The following is a 14,566-nucleotide window of genomic DNA, read 5'->3' on the forward strand; positions in this document are numbered from 1 at the left end:
GCCAACACAAGTGACTCCTTGTACTTCTATTTTTGATGTTCAGATGATATTTTAGAATTTTAGAATGATATTTTAGAATATCTTAACTACATGATTGTTTGCTTTAATATATTTCTCTCTGCCTTATAGCTTTTAAATGTATTTTTTTATTTTTTATGTAATAGGTAAGTCATTTTAGTAGTCATGAAACATACTTACATATATATGTCTGTATGTGTTTTGTATATTTGCATGCATATGCATGCGCATATGTACAATGGAAAGGAGCTTTTTCTTCCTTACATGGATGGAAGAGCCATCTTACTTTTACAATATATATTGAATTGCTTTGTGGCTGAGTTCATTAGCATTTCAGTAATCTAACACTTTCATTGTGTGATGAAATTGCTTTAATTGTCCTCTCTTTGGTAATAAGAAACTGCTTCCTCCTGTTGTAAAACTTTTGAAGTGTTGTGAACAATTTGGTATGTCTGCACTCTTCAAATAGACCCATTAGAAGGCCTATTTTTAAGCATGGATTCCCAATCTACTTTCACACCTGACTCTGCCAAAAATCTTCTTTGTCATTTATTCATCATAAACTCTCACTAATCTTTCTTTGCTCCCTAATGTATGCTTCTGTACACATATCCTGTGTACCATGATGCTTATCTGTCATGCTCTATAAAAACTTATAAAATTGTTCATGGACTTTACTGTATAGCCATTATATATTTCATGCAATAAGACTAAAATACCTGAAAGATAGTCATTTCTACTTATTCTTTTGGACAGTCAGTGGTATTGTCTTGATGAACTACATTAAAGTGAATAAACAAATAGGAGACTCTATCAACTCTCAAGCAGTGTACAAGTAATTATTAAGTTCTCAATACCTTGATAATCACTGTTTGAATACTTGAATTTATACTATTCTAGTCTAAAGCAACAAATGCGGTCTTCTTGATGGAGGAAATCATAAAGAAAAAACTAAAGGTGGCAGCAGGATGAAGATTGGTAGATATAAGGCTGTTCACTCAATGGTATCTTATAAATTCTTACAAGTCCCAGGCAAAAGATGGGGCTATAGGTATAGTTCAGTGGTAGTTCTTGACTGCCCATCCTTGAGACCCTAGGCAAAAGACCCTATAGTCCACAACAGTTAAATTTGTAATTTAAAATAATAGTTTATATGAAAAGGACTGAGCTTGACCATTATTGTTTTCTCCTTTTTCACCTTTTCCTTACAGACTGAAATTAGCAGTCTTTGATACAAGTTTCTAAAACAAAACAAAACAACAACAACAACAACAACAGCACAAACTGTTTTGTAGCTTAAGAAATAAAAATTCCTCAAACGTGTGATTCACACATGGGTTTAATATGCTTACTAAAATGACTAATAGATAATTTATTAGAGGGTTGTATTAATCTTACAGCACTGACCTTTCTTTGCAGAGATAACTGCAGTTGCAGCCAGGAATGAGAAACACTTAAGGGACTTTTTTTTTTTTTTTTTACAAGAGTGGGAATAGGTCTAGAAACTCTGCTATCCAAATGAGATAGCAACCAGGTTGTTACATATTTACAAATTGATACTTCATGTCTTTTAAATAGTCAATTTTTAAAAGTGTAGCCATCCTCCCTAATGTATAACTATTACTAATGGCTAGAAGAAATATTCATATCCATGAAGAAGACCTTTCATAGAGATGACTGAAAATCTTAATGTAGTGTCTTAGATCAATCAAACCATGAACTTCAGAGCTCAGTTTCAGCATCAGGATTTTATCATAATTTTTTTCTTTCTACTTTCTTCCATGGCTGGGTTATAGAAGGCTGCAGGTAATGTTTGTGTTGTAAAATTGAGGCCAGTAATTTAATCTCCCCCATAAAATTCACTCACAATTACAATAGCATCGAAATGGTACATAAATGAGTTCTTCATAAAGCAGAAAAGAAAAACGGTGCAACAATAAGGCTTTTTAATGTTGGGCACTAAAGCAATGCAGCTGATTAGATTCTTTGCTAATTACCTTCTGTTACTTAGATGGAATGTATTTTGGCAGGAGAGAAGCATCTATTTGTGAATAGTCGCTTTCTTAGTAGTGAGATAAAGACATTTGGTTTTGGAGTTTGAAAAGTGCCTCTCTCATGGTCCAGTCCCTCAGATCTCAACTTGACCACAAATGAAGTCACACACAACCCAGACTTCATCTCTCCTTGTTTCTATTCAGTTCTAGGTGCTTTGGAGGTTAAAAGACTAATGTTTGAGCAGATTCTTAAATAGTAAAATCTGTCTGTGCAAGAGGCAACACTGCAAAAACTTTAAGACAAAGACGAGATTTACAAAGAAATAATAGAGAAATGAGTGTCAGGTAAGAGGTGGTATGGATGATTTGTGGGCAAACATAATGGGTTTTAAGGCTCATTTGCAAGTTTAATGGATTTAATCAGAGCAATGGTAACAAGAACTAAGTCTTAAACCACCTGAAAACTAACCAGACTAGAAGTTACATAGGTAAGACTTGAACTTGCTTGCACTCTAAGTTAGCTAGCAAGAGATACTTTTTTTCTTAAAATGTATATATTGAAGCCTTAAATAGAAATGTAACTATCATTAGAAATAGAGACTTTTAGAAAACACTGAGTTTCAATTTGTTCTTAAAAGAGATGATGGATTAAACCACCAACCAGATAATACATATGCAGGGATCCATCCAAATGCATATGTAGCAGAGGATGGCCTTGTCTGGCATCAACGAAAGGGGAGACACTTGGTCCTGTGAAGGCTGTAGGACCCAGCATAGTGAAATGCTAGGGCAGTGGGGCAGGAGTGGGCAGGTGGGTGGGGAAACACCCTTGTGGATACAGGAGGAAGGGATGGGATGAGGATTTTTAGAGAGGAAACCAGGAAGGGGAATAACATTTGAAATGTAAACAAAAATATAACCAATACAAAATTAAAATGAAAGAGAGATGATGGATGAATAGCTTATGTTTTCAGTATAATTTGAAGCACTGAGTCACCTGATATAATTATAATCTCAGAGGCTTACTGCTGAATACGCTTACCCTCTGCAGTTCTTTCTAAACTGTTTAGCTGGTTCAACTCCACTGTTCAAATTCAAACTCTTCGCCAACTAACTGATTCAATCTGGCTTCTCTCAGCTTCTTAATGAATGGCTCTGCTTAGTCTCAAATTAACTCTGGCATGTTGTTCTCATCTTCTGACTCCTTATTCTCTGGCTTGAACTATGTCTGCTGATCTGCCCTGAACTGCAACTCAACTACTTTGCATTGCACGCTCTGCACTGATTCCTAATTGACTGGCAAAGCTGACTAAAATGAACTTTCTCTCCCTATGTTGCTCCTAAATACCTTTTCTTTTTTGGTGTATGCCATCTCTGATTTATTCTGTCAAACATTTGTTTGTGACACACACACACACACACACACACACACACACACACACACACACACACACAGGAGAGTACATGCCAACAGCTGTGCAATCACAGAACCTTCATATGTGAAGCCTTGTAGAAATCTATTGGCTGAAGACAAGCAGAATTGGAGAGTTCATGTATGAGAAGTCGATGTCTCAGAGGAAAATGAAAAGGTCTGACTAATTGACTAGAAAAGTTGAAGAAGTGATCTAAGAGAATCATACAGAATACGGAATACTGAAATGAAAGAAATGGAATCAAGAGATATGAATGGTATGTTTACTAAAACAGAAAAACAAAACCCCGCAAACTCTCCTGCACAGTGAAATCCCATTATAGCAAATTAATTTATTTCAGCATTTCTGAATACCTAGAGTCATGTCATATATTTTAAAATGAAAAGCCATTAATTACAATAATGGCCTAATAGATGGAACTTCTCAAGTAATATGAGACTTATGAAGGCCTACCCCATTGTAGAAGGGGGTGGAGCAGAGATTCTGATATACTCACTAGAGTTTAAAAGGAAAGAAATGTGACTATTGAGCAGACACTTTCAGTATCATGATATTAAAATGCATGTTAATCCCGGGGATGATTGTGGCAGTGATAATTTATAATGTTTTTTTCTTAAAGAGGATTTCTCAATGCCGTGTGAGATTCTCCGACATGTAACAGACATTAATTGTTCCATACCCCATATCAGTCTCCCTCTTATACCCACTGGAAATAAACTATGCTCATATCTTTCAGAAAATAAAAGTTTTAGTCTGTTAACCATAAAGTTCCATACTGATGCTAGACTCCAAAGCTATATTCCACATGTTAATAAAGTACTCACTTACACACATGTAACCCCACAGAGTTTCTAGGCAAAGCATGACTTTTTCTTTGATGTGTGTTTTGGTGGCCAGTAAAATCACTGGTATCCTGACATGAATAGTTCTCACCTTATAGAAATCAGTGGCATGAGTCACTCCTGTGTATACTCATCACGTGCTTACTGGAATGATATACATAATGTTTGGATTCAGGCTTGTGACCTGCTCTACCTAGGTATATAGGTATCTTTCTACTCATATATTTTTAACTGACTGGAAATATCAAATAGAATCTGGAGTTTCCTAAATGAGTAGCAGAGACGATAAAATAATATGGATTGTAGACTCTGAAATTAACTACAAGCAAAGAAAGGAAGTAAGCAAGTACACATGATTTTTTCTTTTAAAGCTGAGATTTAAATGTTTGGCTTCATGGCAAGAAAGGGTTCAGTAGTTCTAACAAGAAAAGTGAAAAGAACATCAGCAGGACATTGGAGAAGATTATATTTTAGCTAGGTGCTCTTCAATAACAAATCTTTTTCTTTGACAGAATCTGTGAGCCTTTATGTGACTCACTGTATTCTTTGAAAAACAGAAATTAAAAAAATAAAACTGCTTGCAGAATGATTCCAGTATAGTAATGCAAACAAACAAACAAAACAAAACAAAACAAAACAAAACAAGGACTCAGTTATTTATTTCTGGAAACCACTGTTCTATTTATGTTGATATACAATACCCCTGGTCCAAATCAACCCTCCATGGTCTATGGAAACTATCTGCAACCTACCAATTCTTATTACACAATATCTTTAGTGGGGAGAAAGAATCATAAGGCCTTAATGCATGAAGGAACAGTAAGCCAATGCTTACGCTTACAACTTCCAAATAAACTGTAATGTAATGTTAAAAGTTAATTCATGTACAAGTGCAATAAAGGTATATTTCAGTTTTGTTATTATTTTTAAGTCTGAGGATTTTACAGATAAATAAAATGTATTTTCATCTGTTCGACTGGCCTTTCTTCCCTATAATTACTCCTATGTCACACCACCCAATTACTGCCAATAGAATACTCATTTTTTTTGTAATATGAGTAAGTATATTTAAGTAAGTTTATGTAATAAAGGTTTTCACAATGATTCTTGATATTATTTATTTTTCCTCCCTCCTCTTCATACTGGATTACCTTTTTTCCTTCTTGTTAGTCAAGCACCTCAACAACTCCCTCTTGAATGCACTGATACCTTGCTATCCTCCTCTCTAATGATCCTTCTTTGTCCCTCCTCCCTTGGTGACCTTTTTAATTTTGTGACTTCTATAGTTACTCCTGGTTGTATAAACCTAAGGATCAACAAATAATTTAAAGTCCTATTCACTTATCTGTGAATTCCAGGATTCCATTTTTTTTCTTATAGCCTTATAAAATTCAAGCATACACCTATATCAGTTTATCATTATCATTTTTTCAGTTAATAGGCATCCGTAGTGCTGTTCCCAAAAATTTATAAATAGAGAAGAAATAAGTATGGCTTTAAGTCCATACCAAAGAGTCATTTCCCAATGTCAAGGAGCATTTTTATCTTTTTGAGGCCACTCCACACTGATTTCCAAATTTTGCATCTCCACAAATATTAGACAATGTTTAATTACCCTGTTACAATAATCTTGATGACATTGTTATTATCAGTTCTTTTATTTTCTTTTAAATGTATTTATAGTATTTTGAAAGTTTCCCATATGAGAACTATGCATTGATTCATTCCTTCTTCTCATCTTTTCAATGTTTCTCTTTACTCAAACTTATTGCATCCTCTTTAATCAATATTGTTACATATATATTCCACAAAATATATAATAATGCATACACATATATGTGTAAACACTGAGTCTCTGTATTCTTACATTTTTTTATTTTCATTTTTTGTTATTAATAAGGATGATGAACATTTTTAAAAATGCCCCTTAGATAATTTAATTTCCTATTTTGAGAATTATTTGTTGAGATATACCACATTTTTTTGTGGATTCTTCCTTTGTTGTTGTTTTGGGATTCATTGTTTGGTAAAAAGCTTCTTTTTATCTGCTGAATACTAATCCTCTATTGGATATATAGGTGGAAAACTCTCCTATTCCAAGTAAACATAAAAAGAGGATTAGTGAATTCTCTTACTGCCAGATATGTGCAATATTCAAATCAGTGGAAGATAGTTGTGCTAGATAAAGGACATTTCCCCTGATATCCTTGTGTTAGCTCCTTCTGTTAGTGTGAATATGAGTAGTCATTTTCTTCTCAACCAGTGAAGATCAGAAAAATGAAGAAATAGCTACTTAGTGCTATTGGCTTATAAAGTCCTACTGTGTTTGTTTGTTGGCAGACTTTCATCTTTAAGAAAAACAGATTTAGCTCAGCAATGGTGGCACATGCCTTTAATCCCAGCACTTGGGAGGCAGAGGCAGGCAGATTTCTGAGTTTGAGGCCAGTGTGGTCTACAATAGTGAGTTCCAAGATAGCCAGGACTATACAGAGAAACCCTATCTTGAAAAACAAACAAAAAGAAAGAAAGAATGAAAGAGAAAAAGAAAGAAAGGAAGGATGGATGGAAGGAAGGAAGGAAGGAAGGAAGGAAGGAAGGAAGGAAAAGAGAAAACAAAAACAGATATAATTTTTTCTTTATTTATATATTTTTATGTCTGTGTGAGAACCTTGCTGTGGACTGAAAATGAAATCTTGTTCTGTAGAGTTTGAGTTACAGGTAGAAAAAACAAAACAAACCTGGATCCTTTTGAGGAGTAACAGACACTCTTAACTATTTACCATCTTTCCAGCCACTCTTTTTTTTTTGAATAAAATTCAAGTATACTCAAAATAAAATTGAGATTTAAAGATGACATAACATAAAATGTATCATCTTTCCATTTTAATTGTGTAGTTCATAGAGGGCAAGGCACAGTTACTTCTGTACATTCCCTCTTCAAATTTATGTCATAAAACCAAAGCTATGTCTATTAAATGAACCTTTTACACTTATTTTTTCTTGGATATTGTCTTTATTTACATTTCAAATGTTTCCCCCTTTCCAGGTCTCCCCTTTGGAAATCCCCTATCCCATCCTCCCTCCCCTTGCCTCTATGAGAGTACTCCTCCACTCACCCACACCCATCCTCCTGCACTGGCATTCCCCTATACTGGGGCATTGAACTTCCCCTAGGCCCAAGGGCCTCCTCTCCCACTGATGTCCAACAAAGCCATCTTCTGCCATGGGTCACTCCATGTGTTTTCTTCGATTGGTGGTCCAGTTCCCAGGAGGTCCAGTCACATTTGATTTCAATTTTATGAAGCAAGAAATTTTATGAAGCGAGATGTCAATTTTGGGAAGACCCACCTGATATGTATATATATACAGAGAGAGAGAGAGAGAGAGAGAGAGAGAGAGAGAGAGAGAGAGAGAGAGAGGGGACTTGTATCCTGTTGAAAAGTTGATGTTCACTGCCAGCAGACAGGAAATCACCTAGGCATTTACTACAGCACATATACAGAATTGAACTATGTACAGCCCTGTCAGTTTGGAACCAGATTCATCCTTGCTCAATCTGTCAGATGATATCTCCATTTTAGCCAGGCTGCTGATGTGGGCTCTTGTTACACCCTACAGCACAGAAGACTGCATTTGTCTGTGGAAGGATACATTTAAAAGTTGCACTCCAACAATACTGTGAAACTCAAAGGACAGTTTCAAGAGGAAACGAGATGAAAACTAATTTTCTTATTCACTGGTGGAAACACATGAAAATGGTAAAAACCATCCAAAAATTTATGCTGAAGCTGGAGAGGTTTGGCTCATGGGAAAGTACTCATGTTCCTCTTCGGACATGCACATGTCGGACAGCTCATAATCACCTGTAGCTCCACCCTGAGGAAATCCAGTACCCTTTTTTGGCATATATTAGGACCTGGCTCTCACATAGCATAAACATACATATATAATCAGACAAAATGCTCCCTCATCCCTAGAAGATAAAAAAAAATAAGCCTTTAAAAATTTCATAGTCTGACAACTCTACAACCATTAAGGATAAATTAACATCTTATTCAGCAAATCTCTGTCTTCTGGTAAACATCAGAAACATGATTATATGTCCACACAAATCAGGTTCATGAATGTTCATGGCAATATTTATAACAGCCCAAAGTGAAGGCAACTTATGTGTTTACAAATTGAAAAAAATGAATAAATAAATACTACATAAAGCACTGTGCATCAGGTCTAGGGAGGAGATGAAGTACTGGCTTATTGAGATGATTCAGGAAAACATTGTACAACATCAAAGGCAAACCACACTATATCACATATTTTATGATTCCAGCTTGAAATATGTAGAACATTCAATTCTATCAACCTAATGATTCATGATCATTAGGTAAGAAAAAGAGATTAGTAAGGACTAATAGATGGTGTGATGTATGTAGTCATCCAGACTGTATGCTTTAAATATACTGAAATTCACTGACCTGCAAAATATAAAAGAGTGATTTGCCTGACATATATCTAAAGTAACTATTAAGAAAATAACTTCAAAACCTGAATAGCACAAAATAATATATTCTCCCTAATAGAGTCTTCTGTAAAGAAATGGGTGGTTTAGTACCTCTACTTCCATGTGTCTCAGATAGAAGATTAAAATAATAATAGTAATAATAATAATGACTGAAGTATCAAAAGTTTCTTAAGAGTCTATGCTACAATTTTAAAATACTAAGGTCTTCTTCCCTCCTCTTGTATTTATTTATTTTTTTACTTACTTCATTACGTTTGAAGTTATGTGTATGTGTGAATAATGATTTGTTTGAATGTGGATATGTGAATGTTATGGCACACATGCAGAAATTATTGAACAAGTTGACTCTTTCTACTCCCTTTCTACATTTTGAGGGGCACAGTGTTCTATTGTCGGCTTGCTGCAACAACTGTGTACAGCCGTGCTAGCTGGCGTGTGTGCTTATATGTATTTTCCTGCTAACACCGCTCATCTCCCAGTAGGAATGCTGTGATTATAGATGTGTACTTCTGTGTCCAGCCTTAGAAGAACTGTGTGGATTTGAACTTACATCTTCAAGCTCACCCATAAGCACTTTGCTCACTGTTAGTAAAGAAATGCAGCTCACACTTCACAGTGAGATGAGAGATAACTTAGTTCTGAAGCTAGTTATAACATAGCCTATGAACAGAGATTTGTGCTACCTCAAATTTCATGTTACAAAGTAACAGCAATTTCTGCAAAGTTTTATAGAAACAGAGAAAAGAAAGCCATATATCAACATGCTTTTCAAAACTGTTGGTTGGAATGTCAGATGGTTAGTTTACAGCACAGAAGAAAAAAATTTTGTGATAAGCTTTAAATACTGTCTGATGGTTTATTCTTAGATTTTACAGTGCTAGAAACTAGAAGTCAGTTCAATAATTCCAAATTATTTATTGCTCAGTCACAGGGATGTTAGATTACATACAGAGGAGGTCAATAAATGGCTATTAGGAAGTCTAAATATGGCACACCATAATTTGTCTATGGACTTGCAACATTTCCTTATCTCTTCATCATTGAATTTCTAACCAAATGAGAAGCCAATCAGCTAATCAGACTTAATAGTCACAGTATCTTTCCAGGAAGAAAAGATGCATGGTATATACCATTGAGCCTTCTCCCTGGTTTCTGGTTTCTCTTTGTAACTTAGATCATAATCTATAGCTAAAAAAAAAAAAGACCATGAAACATCAGTGTATTCTTAATCAATAACTTGGAAAAGTGATAATATAGGAAAGGTGCTTCATTTGTCTATTTGTTCCTTTTGAGATAAATTATTAATCTATAGTCCAGGCTAGTTGACAACCACAAGATAACCTAGTCTGGCCTCAAAGTTTTACTGTTTGTTTTCTTTCATGGTCCCTAGGATTGGATTGGAAAAAAAAGCCTAAGAAGTCTATAAATAATTTTGCCTTTTGCCTCTTTTTTGTTATATGAACATAATCCTTGTAATTAATCCTTAATCACCACTTTATCTTGACAAATATATTAATTTTCCTGACAGTTTTGTTCTTATATGTATTGCAGTACAACTTTAGAATGTTCTTTTGTGTTACTGACCTGTTTTCCCTATAGGAATATCCACTACACTCTCTCTACTACCTATGTTCAATTGGCTATGCACTGTTGGAGGGTGATCTCTTCATTTTGTTTATGCATCATAACACTTTCAGACGCCATAAGAACACTCAAAATTTTGCAGATACTCCATTATCAGTTTAAAAAACTTTAATGTTTGTTATCAAAGCATGTTTTTGAGTATTTGCATCATGAACTGTGTCCAATTGAATATGAAATGATGTGCCAAAAGATTAATGATCAGGCTAGTTTATTTTAACTGCTCAAATAAGATTCAAAAATTAAAACATGGTTACTCTCTTATTTTGACTTTTCCCAATGAATTATTAATCATCAATAATTAACTTTTATTAGTATATATGTCAATTCAACCTTTCCAGTATTTTCAGGCTTCTTAGATAAACAGCTATCATCCTACTGGTGTAAATATATCAGAAAAGGGGGCAGATGAGCAGACAGACAAAGTCCTATAAAAGGAAATACAAATAAGCAATAATATTATCAAGATCCCACTAGGAAACTAGATTTAACAATCACCTCCAGCCATTTCTCTCTATACAGAAACGTTATCTCTTCCTGGTATCTACTTAATTAAATAGCCCTTACACAAAATCAATAATTAGTCACTCTGAATACAGTTCAGGGATTTTAAAGTCTGCACAAGTCATAAGCATTCAACTTTACCAGGTCAAACCAAATCACTGAATAAGTTAGAATGTAAATTCAGACTTGGGAAAGGAAGTTCTATTGAACTGAACGTTTTTGAAATTTTAATTATCATTCATATCTAATTTTTCCTATCTAAAATATATTTTGATAATAATATAGAAGGAAATCCACTCTAGAGGAATAATGAACATGTTTCAAAAGCATGTTTCTTAATTCTTTCCTGTTGGAACGTTTGTATTCTTAACAGTAGCAGTTATTCATGTGTGTTTCCATTTGTTTTCTTGCAGAGATGTGAACAGTGTCTCTTCAGATAAGATTCCAAGGACACATCAAAGAAATAATTCTTTCCAAAACCACATTGGTGAACCATTGACTTTGGTGGGTTTACTTAGAAGACCATACATGAAGGACTACTCACAGAATTGTGAGTGATTCAAAAATAGCTACATCACAGAAAATCCTGATCCATCATGAAAAGCTATGTTACATCAGTTAGCCTTCTGCCTCCTCTTTATCCCAGCCTATCACTCTATAAGATCACAGCGTGAGAGTAGGACGCTGCTGTAATGACTGCAATCCCAAGTGAAGTTCCCAGGATTTCTCACTTCCCACTTGGCAATGGTAATAACTCCATTATCATAGCTTATTTGCTTTGCATGGCTACCTGTGAAGCAAAGAATAATGTATGAACAGCAGGCAAGACTAGTCTATATACATGTGGGTCATGCTGTGCATGAAGTAGATCAACTTACCCAAATACCTGTTCTTTGCCAAGTATTATATTAATAATTTTTATGTAAAATTTCTAGTATACTGATATTAAACACCATAGTTATGCATTATAACATTTATAAATATAAATAATAATAGTTATACAACAGCTTTCAAAATCAATTACCAATAGCAAAGAAGAAATTCAAATTAAATTAATTTGATTTAAAAGCAGAAATTTTTCCTGCAGTAAAACAATCGAAATTAAAACAATGAGCTAATAAGCTATAAGATGACTTACTGTTTGAGTTTTTATTACTTTAGATGAGACTAAAGTATCAGCTAATACTATTGCCCATTTGAAAGATGTTACAAGCATTTCAAAAATCCTGTCTTTTAATACTTTCCCTAGATAATCATAACTGATCATTAATAAATGTCAATCTATTGACTATTGTTTCTTTGTGTTGGCACTCAATGTATTACCTCCAGTTTTGGCTCATTTTGCTGTATTTCCCAGACATATCATTTTATTCTTAAATATTTCAGCATCATCTCTAAAATACTAGGGCTTATATATTTTTAAACATTTACTGTATCATTACTATATATTATATAATAAATTGTTAACATTATCAAGTATCTGGTCTCTGTCCAAAGAGCCAGTTACTTCATAAATATTTTACAAATGCACTTACAAACTACTTTTTCTAAAAGACATTGAGTCCTAAGTTAGGCATATGAATCATCTTGCTTTCCTGAACATCACAGACAGACCACAAGAGGGCAATTATTCATGAGGTGAGAGGTCTATTCACTGGACTGAAGTATTCATCTTCTGAGAACCAGGTTGATCTTTTAGGTGTTTGCAATGATAAGGCTGTCTTCAGACTCTTTACCAAACAGAGCTGAAATCATGAACAATGAGAATGTAACTCAAAAAGTGCTGCTGTGGAGTTCTAATTATTTCATATTATATAAGACAATGGTTTTTAGATGGCCTTGTCTAGACAGACGTCATTTTACAAGATGCTTCAACTCAGTTTTGAGGATGGGAAATGAGTCTTCATTTCGGTGGACATGTTAATGGAAATATTTATTCAACAGTACCTATGAGGCAAGCCTGGCCGAGCATATTTCTAAAACTTAGGAAGAGTAGAACCCAATAAACTTATCCAAATAAGTTGGATTATAGAAGGACATGGGTGCATTAAAATGTATTAGAAAAACTAGGTAGGAGATCTTATCAGGCACACTGTCAGGAGAGCACAACTGTCCTCAAAGTCACTCCCATCAAAGGGAGGCTCCAACACTGTGAAGGCAATGTCTCCACTCATTTCTCATCTGCCCATCAAATGAGTATGTTTATGCGAATGTTAGTCACAGAACTAGCAACTGTCCCAGGGGCTTTAACTTGGATGTGATTTACTCAAAATGCAATATGCCAGTCTGCCCATTTGTCTAATAGAGCTGGCATCCAGGAATCATCTAATTAGTTCATTTAGGCCCAATGTTTATCTTCATACCTAACAGCATCCAAAGCCCAGCTCTTCACCTCCGAAGCTCAACTCTGTCCCTGCATCCTGATTCTGTGGCAGCAGAAGCAACAAGATTTTTTTCTAGTTCTCCAGCCTAGTTCTGCCATCTTGCTCCCAGAAAGACACCCTTGGCAAACATTCATGGCTACATATTCTAGTTCCAATATCTCTGAAGCTCTTTGAATTCCAATGTAACTATTTATAACCCTTCATAAGTAACACACAGACCAAAACATGTCCAATAAATGCCACAGGGATTTATTAAGTTATGTATAATGTGTAATTTTGAAACGACATTAGAAGAGTCAAATAAGGAATCTACAAATGAATCGCTTTGGCATCCATGTGGTGGATAAACTGAAGCAGGAAATCATTGAAGGTCAGTTCTTAGAGTGACTGACAGGGGTGGATGCAGATACCTACTGACCAAAGTCAGTCTGTGATTGGAGAAGTTACTCAGCAGACATTTTTTTTTCCTGAGGGAACTATGTCTAAATTACTGAGTCTGGCACTCCTTGTGACCAGCAAAAACAAACAAACAAACAAAAACCTATAAACACTTTTAACTCCTTGGGATCAGTGAGAAAGAAAAGGAAAGAGACACAATTCACACACACACACACACACACACACACACACACACACACATTGAGTAGATGAAACAAACCTTACACATGCACATACATATACAGAGATGATGGTTGGAAGGAATGATGTTCCAACCCTCCACTAACACAAACTTTACACACATACACATAGCTGATGGACAGAAAGACCAATGGTCCAACCCCCATCCACACAAACCTTATGCATATACATGTAGGTTATGGATGAGAGAAGAATGATTCAGCCATCATACTTTATTCTTTCATCCATAGCTTAGATATCTGAGAAAATTTTCCAGCAGTATACAATTATAAAGTGTTTATATTTTAGTTTTCTTCCAGTGAATGACTGTGAAAAAAAACCACTGTTTTCCTCAATACTTTAAAAGAAATTAAAAAAAAGAAATAACTTTACATCATAGTGCAGATAAAGAAAACAAATTATTTCCAAAAACCCACAGACATTTGTAAGTAAGCAACTTGTTATAGATTATCAAAGTATAAACAAGCAGGGTAGTTTTGCTCAATCTGTTTCTCTTACTGGCAGGCAACAATTTGAGGTTAAAAAGAAAGGAATCCTTATTTTATTATTTATTATTAAAGGCAATCTTGTAAAAATCTTAAAGAATCAT

This window comes from Mus musculus, chromosome 8 (genome assembly GCF_000001635.26).
Source record: "Mus musculus strain C57BL/6J chromosome 8, GRCm38.p6 C57BL/6J".
NCBI classification, from domain to species: Eukaryota; Metazoa; Chordata; class Mammalia; order Rodentia; family Muridae; genus Mus; species Mus musculus.